Below are 12,325 nucleotides of genomic sequence, written 5' to 3'. Positions count from 1 at the left end.
GGGGGAGAGAAGGGGCAGCGGCACCCATTGCCGGCGCCGCTGCCCCGTTGCCTCCCCCCATCCCCGGTGGCATAATTATCTGAGTCGGGTCCGCGCTGCTCCAGGCCTCCGTCGTGCGTCCCCAGCGTCGTTGCTATGCACGGCGCGGTGCTCTGACGTCATGCGCCGCGCCGTTCAGCGCATAGCAATGACGCCGGGGACGCACGACGGAAGCCTGGAGCAGCGCGGACCCGACTCAGGTAATTATGCCACCGGGGATGGGGGGAGGCAACGGGGCAGCGGCGCCGGCAATGGGTGCCGCTGCCCCTTCTCTCCCCCTGGCTGTCGGCGCCGCTTCTCTCTCCCTGGCTATCGGCGCCGGCACCGATAGTCAGGGGGACAGAACGGGCAGCGGCGCCGATAACCAGGGGGTGAAAAGGGCCGACAGCAGCGCTCTAGACCCCAGGAAAGGCAGGGGGAGAGAAGCGGGCAGCGACGGCCTCTCTCCCCCTGCCTTTCCTGGGGGTGTATCGGCGTATAACACGCACACAGACTTTAGGCTAAAAATTTTAGCCTAAAAAGTGCGTGTTATATGCCGATAAATACGGTATATCAACTGGCTCAAGAAAGGTAAACAGATTTGTAAATTACTTCTATTAAAAAAATCTTAATCCTTTCAATAATTATCAGCTGCTGAAGTTGAGTTGTTCTTTTTTGTCTGGTAACAGTGCTCTCTGCTGACATCTCTGGTTGTCTCGGGAACTGCACAGAGTAGAAGAGGTTTGCTATGGGGATTTGCTTCTAAACTGGGCGGTTCCCGAGACACGTGTCATCAGAAAGCACTTAGACAGAAAAGAACAACTCAACTTCAGCAGCTCATAAGTACTAAAAGGATTAAGATTTTTTTTATAAAAGTAATTTACAAATCTGTTTAACTTTCTGGAGCCAGTTTTTGCCCTGCGATTCTTGTGGCATAAAAATGCCAGAAAAACTGCCACAGTTTTTCCCTGCGTTTTGGTGTTTTTTCTGGCGTTTTTACCTTTGTGTGGAATTTGCCGTTTTTGGCCTCTTTGGCATTTTTTTTACAAAATGGTTGGGTACCAAAAAAAAAAAGGATACAGTAGGGATGTAAAATGTATTTAACTAAATGTTTATTTTTTATAACAAAATTTTAATAAATTATTTTTATAAAGTTGTGTGTTTAACTTTTTTCTCTCTTTTTTCCCACATTTTTTATGTAGTACTTCTAATCCCAGCATGGAACACACTGTTCCATGCTGGGAGTAGTAGTACCTGTACTATAGACATATCGCCCCGGGTGTCAATCTGACACCTGATGGGATCGTCCATAATATAGCAGTGATGTGGCTCTATGCAGCACTCACATCTCTGCTCTATTTACATCACTGGCCGTTCATATTTTCCGCCCAGAGCTGTGATTGGCCGGATGGTTGCAGCCAATCACAGCTCTGAGGAAAATATGAATGAATGAGTGGCCGGCCCGGAGTACAGAGCAGGGATGCGAGCGATGCATACAGCCACTCCATCTCTGCTATAGACAGGACGATCACAGCGGGTGTCAGTAGTGATACCCGCTGTGATCTTTCCTTAACTCCAGGCACTACTACTCCCAACATGGAACCCACTCTGCACACTCTGCTCCATGCTGGGAGCTGTAGTACCTGCATTAATAGACAGATCGCAGCGAGTGTAATTTCTGACACCTGCTGCGATCTGTCTATTAATGCAGGTACTACAGCTCCCAGCATGAAGCAGAGTGTGCTCCATGTTGGGAGTAGTAGTAGCTGCAGTTATGGAAAGATCACAGCGGGTATCACTCCTGACACCCGCTGTGATCCTCCTGTATAATGTATGGATGCAGCGGCCTCTCTCCTATGGTCCCCTGCACGCCGTATATATACACACATTCCTATTTCTCACAGAGAGCTGTGATTGGCTGGAACCATCTGGCCAATCACAGCTCTCTGCGGGAAATATGAATAAGTGTATATATACGGCAGTGCAGGGGACCATAGAAGAGCGACTGGCTGCATCTATACATTATACAGGAGGATCGCAACGGGCAATCTGTCTATTAGTACAGGTACTACTACTCCCATGATGGAACAGCGTCTTCCATGCTGGGAGTAGTAGTACTACCTAAAAAATGTAAAAAAAATTAAGTGAAAAACACGCACACACTACATTTTTATTATTGTCGGCTACATTTTTAGTGCTTTACCCGCCCACATAAATTGATCCCTGTTTAAAAATGAATAAACATTTCGTAATAAAAAATATAAATTTCGTTAGATACAATTTTTTCCATCACTACTGTATCTTTTTTTTATGGTACTGGTAAAAGAATAAAAAACGTCTGCAAAAACGCAAAATTTAGAACCAACACAGCGTTTTTCTTGGCGTTTTTGATCTCCCATAGACTTCTATGAAAGGAAAACGCCACGATTTCAGGGCAAAAAACGCCAAACTAGGTTTTGTCAGGCGTTTTGAAAATCCAGCCTCTGAGCCCGAAATTGCTGAAAAACGCCAAAAGGATTAAAAAAAACGCCAAACTGAAAAATGCCAAGTGAATCTGGCATTTTGCAGTTTACTATTGACTTGCAGCTAAAATCTGGATGTGGCATTTTTTCACTGAAAAAACGCGGTGTGAGAAAATTGGTGTTTTTTATGGCGTTTTTGCAAAAAAAACCTCAGTGGAGTTCCAGCCTTAAAGGGGTACTTCGGTGGAAAACTGGTGCCAGATAGGGAAACAGATTTGTAAATTACTTTAAAAATGTTTAATCCCTCCAGTACTTATTAGCTGCTTAATACTACAGAGGAAATTCTTTTCTTTTTGGAACACAGAGCTCTCTGCTGACATCACAAGCACAGTGCTCTCTGCTGACATCTCTGTCCATTTTAAGAACTGTCCAGAGTAGGAGAAAATCTCCATAGCAAACATATGCTGGTCTGGACAGTTCCTAAAATGGACAGAGATGTCAGCAGAGAGCACTGTGCTCGTGATGTCAGCAGAGAGCACTGTGTTCCAAAAAGAAAATAATTTCCCCTGTAGTATTCAGCAGCTGATAAGTACTGGAAGGATTAAGATTTTCTAATAGAAGTAATTTACATATCTGTTTAACTTACTGGCACCAGTTGATTTAAAAATGAAAAATTAAGTTTTCCACCGGAGTACCCCTTTAAGTTCATGTCTGGTGACAGCGCAACAAATCTCCCTTTCCTGGACACTTCCGAATCTATGGTATTTACCAGGGAAGATAATCTAAGCCTCATACCGAGGAGTGGTGGCCCAGGATCACTGTTCTGGGACAATGCTGAGGTATGTTCTACCCACAGGTTGGCACCGGCTACAACAGTTGGCACAGCTTCATCCTAATGAATCAACCATTATGTCACAGCTGTATCCGTTCTCATTGGGGGAGCAGCGTTGCACAAGGTTTCCCGTATTCACATGAGTTGGGTCATGCTTGGTGGAATGTAACCTTGTTTGTTTAAGTAAAGTGCAAGATATTTATCTTATTCCAAACCAAACGGCAGTATACAAGTATTACCCCACCTGGAGCAGAATCACCCTTTAGTCTCCGAGACACCCATAGACACTTATCGCTGATAGTATGGCCAGGAATGATAGTAAAGTGCAGGGCCGGCCCAAGACATTGTGCTGCCTGGGTCCAGGATTGTTATACTATACCTGCTCCCCCCAAAAAAATAAAAATAAAATAAAAGTACTATGCCATTGCATATCAGGAGGACATGATCCAAAAAACGCAATTCTGGGGTTTAGTATTTTTGTACTTTTACGCCATTTACCGGCCAATTACGCACGTGGCGATACCTAATATGTTTATTTTTATTATAACTGCATGGAGACAGAAGACAGGACAGCACTCACCATCCAATGTAACTTTATTCAAGCATCTCAAAGGTGACAGGCAGATGGAACGGTGGAGGCAGGGGACGGGACAGACTGTTTCACGCTCTCAAGCCGGTATGCCTCCATACAATTATATTGATACTTAGTGGACATTGCGCCGCCGGCCCCAACTATATATCGGCTGATCCTGTTACGTCCCTCCGTTACCTGTGAATCGAGTGCCCTAGTCCTGCATGTGCCGGGCCTTTTTCTCTTTTTTTTTCTTTGTTTATTATTAACTTCTAGCACATGTCCACAGAACTCCTCCTTCCCCAGCTTTAGTCACTGTTCTGTTCATTTGCTTGTGCAATCCGCCATCTACCGGACACTTTGTGTGATTGCAGTATAATATCAAAAATAATCCCAGGGGGTTAAACAGGTTTTGAGTGTTCAGGCCTGACTAATTGCTAGAATGAGCTGAGAGAAAAGCACACTCCTGGCTCTGTGCCATGTGACCAAGACAAACTTACAATGTAAGTCTATGGAACTGATCCAGCATCCATACCAAACTGCTAGCACCTTCTTTATTGTGTACCCGCTCTCAGGGCCATACACATGGTGCCAGCTGCACCTGGTACTGCAGCTTAAAGGGGTACTCCATCCCTAGACATCTTATCTCCTATCCAAAGGATAGGGGATGAGATGTCTGATCACGGGGGTCCTGCCGCTGGGGACCCCCACGATCTCGGCTTCGGCACCCCAGACATCCGGTGCACGGAGCGAACTTCTCTCCGTGTCGAATGACTGGCGATGCGGGGCGGAGTCTCGTGACGTCATAGTCACGCCCCGCTTGTGATGTCACGGCCATGCCCCCTCAATGCAAGTCTATGGGAGGGGACCATAGACTTGCATTGAGGGGGCGCGGCTGTGACAACAAGAGTGGGGCGCGGCCATGACATCACGAGTCTCCTACGCTGTAAATGAACGCCGGGTGCAGCAGGGAGATCTTGGGGGTCCCCAGCGGCAGGCCCCCCCATGATCAGACATCTTATTCCCTATTCTTTGGATAGGGGATACGATGTCTAGGGGCGGAGTACCCATTTAATCCGCTTCTACTGAATAGAACTAAGGTTGTAGTAAACTGCCATACCAACCAGAATCCCATGGGGGCGCTGTGTTTAATAAACAATAAAAAGGATGAGGCTCAGGTGCGATTAGATGGAACCCCCCCCCCATCAAAAAATCCCTTCAAACACATTGCTGCTCTATCATGAAAGTTTGTTACAATGGTTCAGGGTGGAGATGAGTAGAGGATCCGCATGGTTACATTGTACAGAAAGGACACAAATAATCTGTGTCATGTGATCAGCTGTGGGATAGGACAATGTAACACAGGATAGGCCAGGGATAGACAAGACCTAACATTAAAGTGAGTTCCCGTTCATATATGGTTTAAAGTTTTCTGCTGAATCATTTCTTATTCTGTCATATTTCTGATACAAATACCCTGCACAAAGAAAGAGTCAAACATTCTGCCTGCCTGCAGCCACCACTAGAGGGCGATCAGGAGCTTACTGCATACTGATATACAGGGAACTCAGTAATAACATACTGTAGGGACTAGAAGCAGATCTCACTACAACAGAGATTTGCTATATAGCAAGTACCTAAATATAAATAACCAGTATGCCAACATGTGGGTATGTATACTGCAGATGGCATAACAAATCAACTTATCTACAATATAAAAAATAACTAAGAAGAAACAGCATCAAAACTTCTACATCTATCTATCTCATATATATCTATCTATCTCATATCCATCTATCTATCTCATATCTATCTATCTATCTCATATCTATCTATCTATCTATCTATCTATCTCATATCTATCTATCTCATGTCTATCTATCTCATATCTATCTATCTATCTATCTATCTGTCTCATATCTATCTATATATCTATCTATCTCATGTCTATCTATCTCATATGTATCTATCTATCTGTCTCATATCTATCTATCTATCCATCTATCTCATATCTATCTATCTATCTATCTATCCATCTATCTATCTCATATCTATCTATCTTATATCTATCTATCTATCTCATATCTATCTATCTATCATCCATCATGTCCATGTTCCTCTCTCTCTTCTACTCATGTATCTATTTATTTCCATTAAACATACATTACTGTTCTTACTTCCATCCCAGGAGAACATCGTTTCCTCTCCTGCCGGGCTCAGGGGTAACACAATTTACCTTCATTCCTTTGGGCATCTGTATCGCATTATTTCAGATATTTTTTTTCTGGGGAATAATTCAGATAAAGCCGCTGGTATTATCAGGTTTCCGTATCTTGGAATCAGCCCCTGGAACTAAAGATTGTGGAGCAGCTATGGAGATTACAGGGGAGATTACACCGTAATGTTATACTCCGCAGAATGCACAAACCTTCCCTCGCTTTATACACTTATATTTGTTTATTATGATTATTTTTTTCTCTTTTACATATTTAAAATAATGACATGAAAATGTAGGCAAAAACATGCAAAAGATTCCAATTTTATTTTTTCATCCTTGACGGAGCTTTTTTTTTAAAAAATTTTGCGAAAGGTTTAATTCCTTCAGTACTTATTTACTGTATGTAAATACGCTTTTGTTATTCTAATGTAACAATAAATAATAAAATTTTAGTGGTCACACTTTAGCGCCATTCTAGGTTAAACTAAATATTAACACCCTAAATAGTGACCCATCCCTAAAACGATATGCCTTATTGTATCACTTATAAGATTATTAAAAGAACAAACAATGTCAAAGGTTCTCTATACAGGAATAATGTTTTCCAAACAGTGGGTCTCAAACTGTTGCAAAACTACAACTCCCAGCATGCCTGGACAGCCAGAGGCTGTCCAGGCATGCTGGGAGTTGTAGTTTTGCAACAGCTGAAAGCACACTAGTTGGGAAACGCAGGCCTTGGAGATTCAGTATCCCTGATGATGCAGTTGCTACAGTGAAACATGTCGAGAAAACCTCTTTAGAGTGCTTTTTAAATACATTAGAGCCATTAGAGCTTCGCCTTCCCTGATGACATAGTTGGTACATGTTGGTGTTTATCAATACAGTCTAAGATACAGTAAAAGGTCCCTATGCAGGAGTAGTATAATCAATCAGCGCCTGCAGTATGCTCCTGGAAATAACTGCTGCTTAGACAGTTTAAAAAAAAAAACACTCTAAAGAAGTTTCCCCAACATGTTTCACAGAAACAACTGCGTCATCAGGAATAATGAGGCCTTAGAGCCTCAATATTCCTAATGATGCAGTTGCTATTGTGAAACATGTTGGGGGAAACTTCTTTAGAGTGTTTTTAAATACATTAGAGCCTTTAGAGGTTCGCTATCCCTGCTGATACAGTTGGTACTGTGAAACATGTTGGGGAGGCTTCTATACAGTTATTTTAACTACAGTCTAAGCAGTGATTTCCAAAAGCATGCTGCTATTGCCATATTGACTCTGTCTTCAAGAGTGTCGACTTAAATACAATTTAAGGTACAGTAAAAGGTCCCTATACAGGAGTAGTATAATCAATCAGCGTCTGCAGTACGCTACTGGAAATAAGACAGTATTTAAAAAAAAAAAAAACAATCTAAAAAAATTTCCCCAACATGTTTCACAGAATCAACTGCCTCATCAGGGATGGTGAGGCCTTAGAGCCTCAATATCCCTGATGATGCAGTTGCTACTGTGATACATGTTGGGGAAAACTTCTTTCGAGTGTTTAAAATACATTAGAGCCTTAAGAGGTTCGCTATCCCTGCTGATACAGTTGGTACTGTGAAACATGTTGGGGAGGCTTCCATAGAGTTGTTTTAAATACAGTCTAAGCAGTGATTTCCAACAGCATGCTGCTATTGCCATATTGACTCTGCCTCAGGCAGACTGTACTTCAAGAGTGTCGACTTAACCGTTCACTGCTATGCAATTGATCGGGATAAGCAATCTAATGATTGCCTAGGTCCCTAAATGTAAAAAAAAAAAAAAAAAAAAATTAAAACCCCCCTCCCTTAATAAAAATGTCAAAGTGCAAGTGCAAATAATTACATATAGAACCATAAAGTGCAACGCATACCAACAAATTGAAGATCTGCCAGGGAGCCACCGGAACGCAAGCCCCAAGGGCTATGTATTTCAGTGTTTTAAGTTTTTTTTTTTTTACTAATAATATATATATATATATATATATATATATATATATATATATATATACTCTTACTTTAAATTTGAAGTTCCATGTAACATTTTTTGCAGGTTTTTGTGCTTGTATTGGTTACTATGGGCAACTTGATATTTTGGTGTAGGATAATATTAGCCTAGGGATACATAATGTGTGATGCACATACGCCCCCTATACTTTTGGGATTTCTGGCTATTGCGCAATTTGTTGTCCATTTTTCTAATGAATTATTTTTTTTAATCGATAAACAGATTTTGTACTGCCACATGCGTAAATGTCCAAACTTTTAAACAAATAATGTTTATGATTATATACGGTGAAAGGAATGTATGAAAATGAATAAAAAATAAATAAATACAATATATAAATAAATACATAGCAAAGTCCAAATTGCTGATTTTTGATTACATATTATATTACAATAAACATTATAAAAAGTTATTAAAAAGTCCCATCTATACAGCAATGGTACCAATAAATACTACAGATCACGGTGCAAAAAATGAGCCTATATACCGCCCCATATGTGAAAAATATTAAAGTTATAGGGGGAGATTTATCAAAACCTGTCCAGAGAAAAAGTTGCTGAGTTGCCCATAGCAACCAATCAGATTGCTTCTTTCATTTTTCACAGGCCTTTTCAAAAATGAAAGCAGCGATCTGATTGGTTGCTATGGGCAGCTCAGAAACTTTTCCTCTGGACAGGTTTTGGTGAATCTCCCTCAATGGGGGAGATTTATCAAAACCTGTGCAGAGGAAGAGTGGTGCAGTTGCCCATAGCAACCAATCAGATTGCTTCTTTCATTTTCCACAGGCCTCTAAAGAGGCCTGTGAAAAATGAAAGAAGCAATCTGATTGGTTGCTATGGGCAACTGCACCACTCTTCCTCTGCCCAGGTTTTGATAAATCTCCCCCAATGTGTCATTTTTACCATAAAGTGCGCTGCGTTAAAAAACAAGCAAACTAAAATTTGCAAAATTGCAAAAAAGATTTAAAATAAAATTTCTTCAATTTCAACCCCACCAATAGTTGTTTTTCATAGATTTTGTGATAAAATGAATGATGTCATTACATGGTGCAGTTGTTCCCACATAAAACGGGAGAATAAGATTGGAACAACTTCCGGGGGAAAAAACGCTTTTTTTTTTTAATCCCAGACAAACCCCATAAAGAACATCAGAAAGAAAAGGAAATCACGGATAGAACTAAATGTACGAGGATGAGAAGAGAATAGAACAAGATGGAGGTACGGATGGCAGAGGGGGGTGAGCCGGACCTACGGGATGACATATTCCGTATGCCGGGAGTCTGATCCGGGAGCCTGGCCGCCTTCACTGTGAGTCTAGGCAGCACGTAATGTTTGGCGCGGATGTTCTGAGCGTTTCCTTCATCATTTATTATACGTTTACCATCAGTCTGTTTGGCCTCGGGGAGGATAACTCCGATCTCGCACTACTTTGTGACTGACCTGACACCGGTGTCTTCTCATGGTGGCCATAATCTTATTTGATTTGATTAATGACCGACTTTATTTTCATAAAACATATAACAGTGAATACGATTAGAAACTGGAATAACCAGGTTTTAGGGTTTATAAATTCCTTAAAGGGGCACTCCGCTGCCCCATCGTTGGGAACATTGAGCGGGCAGCGGGGGTTGTGACGTCACAACTAGTGATGAGCAGCAGGGGCCATATTCGAATTTGCAATATTTTTCCAATATATTGACGATTATTCGTCCTATGTTCGCGAAATTCCCATATTCGCTATGTTCATTAACTTTTTTTTTTTCCATGCGAAAATTCGCATGAAAAATTTGCATAAAAATTTGCATGTGGAAAAAAAACGAAAATCTACATGGAAAATTCGTATTAAAAATTTGCATTCAAAATAATGAATATTCGTCATTACGAATATATAGAACTATATTTTAAATATTCGTGAAATCGCAAAGTGCCGATATTCGCAATAAAAGTTTGCATTATGAATATTCGTGCTCAAAACTAGTCATGACCACGCCCCTTGTGACATCACATCACACCACACCCCCTCAATGCAAGTCTATGGGAGGGGGCATGGCGATAAGGTGCCTTTAAAGGTGGGGGCCAGAGAGATTAGGGAGGTGAGTCGGGCCTCTTTCTTGAGATTTCAGGGGGACCTAGAGGTCAATCAGCAACTTATCCCCTATCTACCATTTAAAGGGGTTATCCAGGAAAAAACTTTATATATATATATATAAGGGGTCAGTACTTTCCTCAGGGAGAGGACACCTCTTCAGGTGTAACGGAGATTCAGGTTAGGCCATTTAGCACTCCGCAGGCATTCTGGGTAGGGGAATATGCAAAGCAGCTCATTACACAACCTTTTCAGGTAGTGTTCCCTGGTATCAGCTTAGCTCCTGCTAAGGAATATAAAAAGCTGAACGGGATATATGCCAAGCCAGACTACTCCCCAAAAGGGAAGTTTCGACCCATCTGCAGACAGCTGTTTCGGGGTTTTTGCCCCTCATCAGTACAGAGCAGGGTGATCTGGCTTGGCTGTGGTGAGAGGCCATCAACTGGCTCCAGAAAGTTAAACAGATTTGTAAATTACTTCTATTAAAAAAATCTTAATCCTTTCAGTACTTATGAGCTTCTGAAGTTAAGGTTGTTCTTTTCTGTCTAAGTGCTCTCTGATGACACGTGTCTCGGGAACCGCCCAGTTTAGAAGCAAATCCCCATAGCAAACCTCTTCTAAACTGGGCAGTTCCCGAGCCACGTGTCATCAGAGAGCACTTAGACAGAAAAGAACAACCTTAACTTCAGAAGCTCATAAGTACTGAAAGGATTAAGATTTTTTAATAGAAGTAATTTACAAATCTGTTTAACTTTCTGGAGCCAGTTGATATATATATATATATATATATATATATATAAAGTTTTTTCCTGGATAACCCCTTTAAGGGTCAAGTTTTTACAAACGGGAGTCTTTCTTCAAGGAGTTATTGCCAACGCCACAGGTTACGCCTTATCTGCAGAATAGGGGACAAGAAGTTGATTAGTGGGGGTCCAACCAATGCCAAGAACCAAGAACCCTACAAATCGCAGGAATTGTCCCATGCATGAATAGAGCGCTCCGTGCATACACGACCAGTGCCTCATACCTTGTCTAGGGGCCTCAGTGCTAGGCAATATCCGGAAGCCCCATAGGAAACGAATGGAGAGCTGGGCGTACACACACCATGGGAGAGATTTGTCCAGAGGAAAAGTTGCTGAGTTGCCCATAGCAACCAATCAGATCACTACTTTCATTTTTGAAAAGGCCTCTGCAAAAGTAAAAAAAAGTGATCTGATTGGTTGCTATGGGCAACTTGGCAACTCTTCCTCTGGACAGTTTTGATAAATCTCCCCCCCCCCCCCCCATGTGTTCCATTCATTCCTCTTTTCCCTAGATCAGTGGGGGTCCCAGCAGTCGGATCCCCACCAATCGGCTGGCTATCCCCTATCCTGTAGGGGCTTTTATCATCTTTTGAAATTGGGAATAGACCTTTAATTCTATGACTGTGCAAAAAGACGCAGAGGGTCAATACGTCTTCTAGTTTTTATTGTTATTGTTTACGGTTGAGTCGTCATCGCTCCATTAATCATCATCATCCAGACGTTGTTGATTATGTATTTCTTTTTTTTTTTTTTTGGGGGGGGGGGACGGGGTAGTTGACCAATACTATACAGCACAATGTAAAGAGAGGAAACCTACAGGAAATTCTTATAAAATGACTAGCGGAGCCTTCACAAACAAACAATGCATAACCAATCCCATAGGAGCATCCTCTGGAAATAGATTACTTCTAGCTGTAGAGCAGCGGTCTCCAAACTGTGACCCTCCAGATGTTGCAAAACAACCACTCCGGGCATGCTGGGAGTGGTAGTTTTACAACATCTGGAGGGCCACAATTTGGACACCACTGTAGAGCAATGATTTCCATGTTTTTACATATTGCTGTGTTTCCTTTATTTTTGGTAGGATTTCTTCTATTTTAGCTTATAAGAAGGTATATTACTCGCCAACAATAAAGAAAATGTATGTGTGTATATATATATATATATATATATATATATATATATATATATATATATCTATATCTTATAAAGTACAGCACAGGCTATTTATTAGAAAATAATTTAGAGGTTCTTGTGTATGCCTTGTGCTTACCTGTTTTAGCTGATGTGGCAGGCGTTTTGTTTTTTTATTTT

General features: G+C 41.5%; 1 long non-coding RNA gene across 1 annotated transcript in view; it reads right to left on the bottom strand.

The window, feature by feature from the left end:
- LOC130272768 (uncharacterized) overlaps nucleotides 1-11,327 on the bottom strand; it is a 32,198-nt gene extending 20,871 nt beyond the window's left edge. Inside the window, exons 1-2 of the long non-coding RNA XR_008843732.1 lie at nucleotides 11,236-11,327; nucleotides 6,120-6,235 (exon numbers count right to left, since the gene is read on the bottom strand). This is a non-coding gene — a long non-coding RNA (uncharacterized LOC130272768). The remainder of the gene's footprint in view (nucleotides 1-6,119; nucleotides 6,236-11,235) is intronic.
- Between the last annotated feature and the right edge of the window lie 998 nt (nucleotides 11,328-12,325).

The sequence above is a fragment of the Hyla sarda genome, chromosome 5, assembly GCF_029499605.1.
Source record: "Hyla sarda isolate aHylSar1 chromosome 5, aHylSar1.hap1, whole genome shotgun sequence".
NCBI lineage: Eukaryota > Metazoa > Chordata > Amphibia > Anura > Hylidae > Hyla > Hyla sarda.
This window is presented reverse-complemented; position numbering and strand designations above follow the sequence as displayed.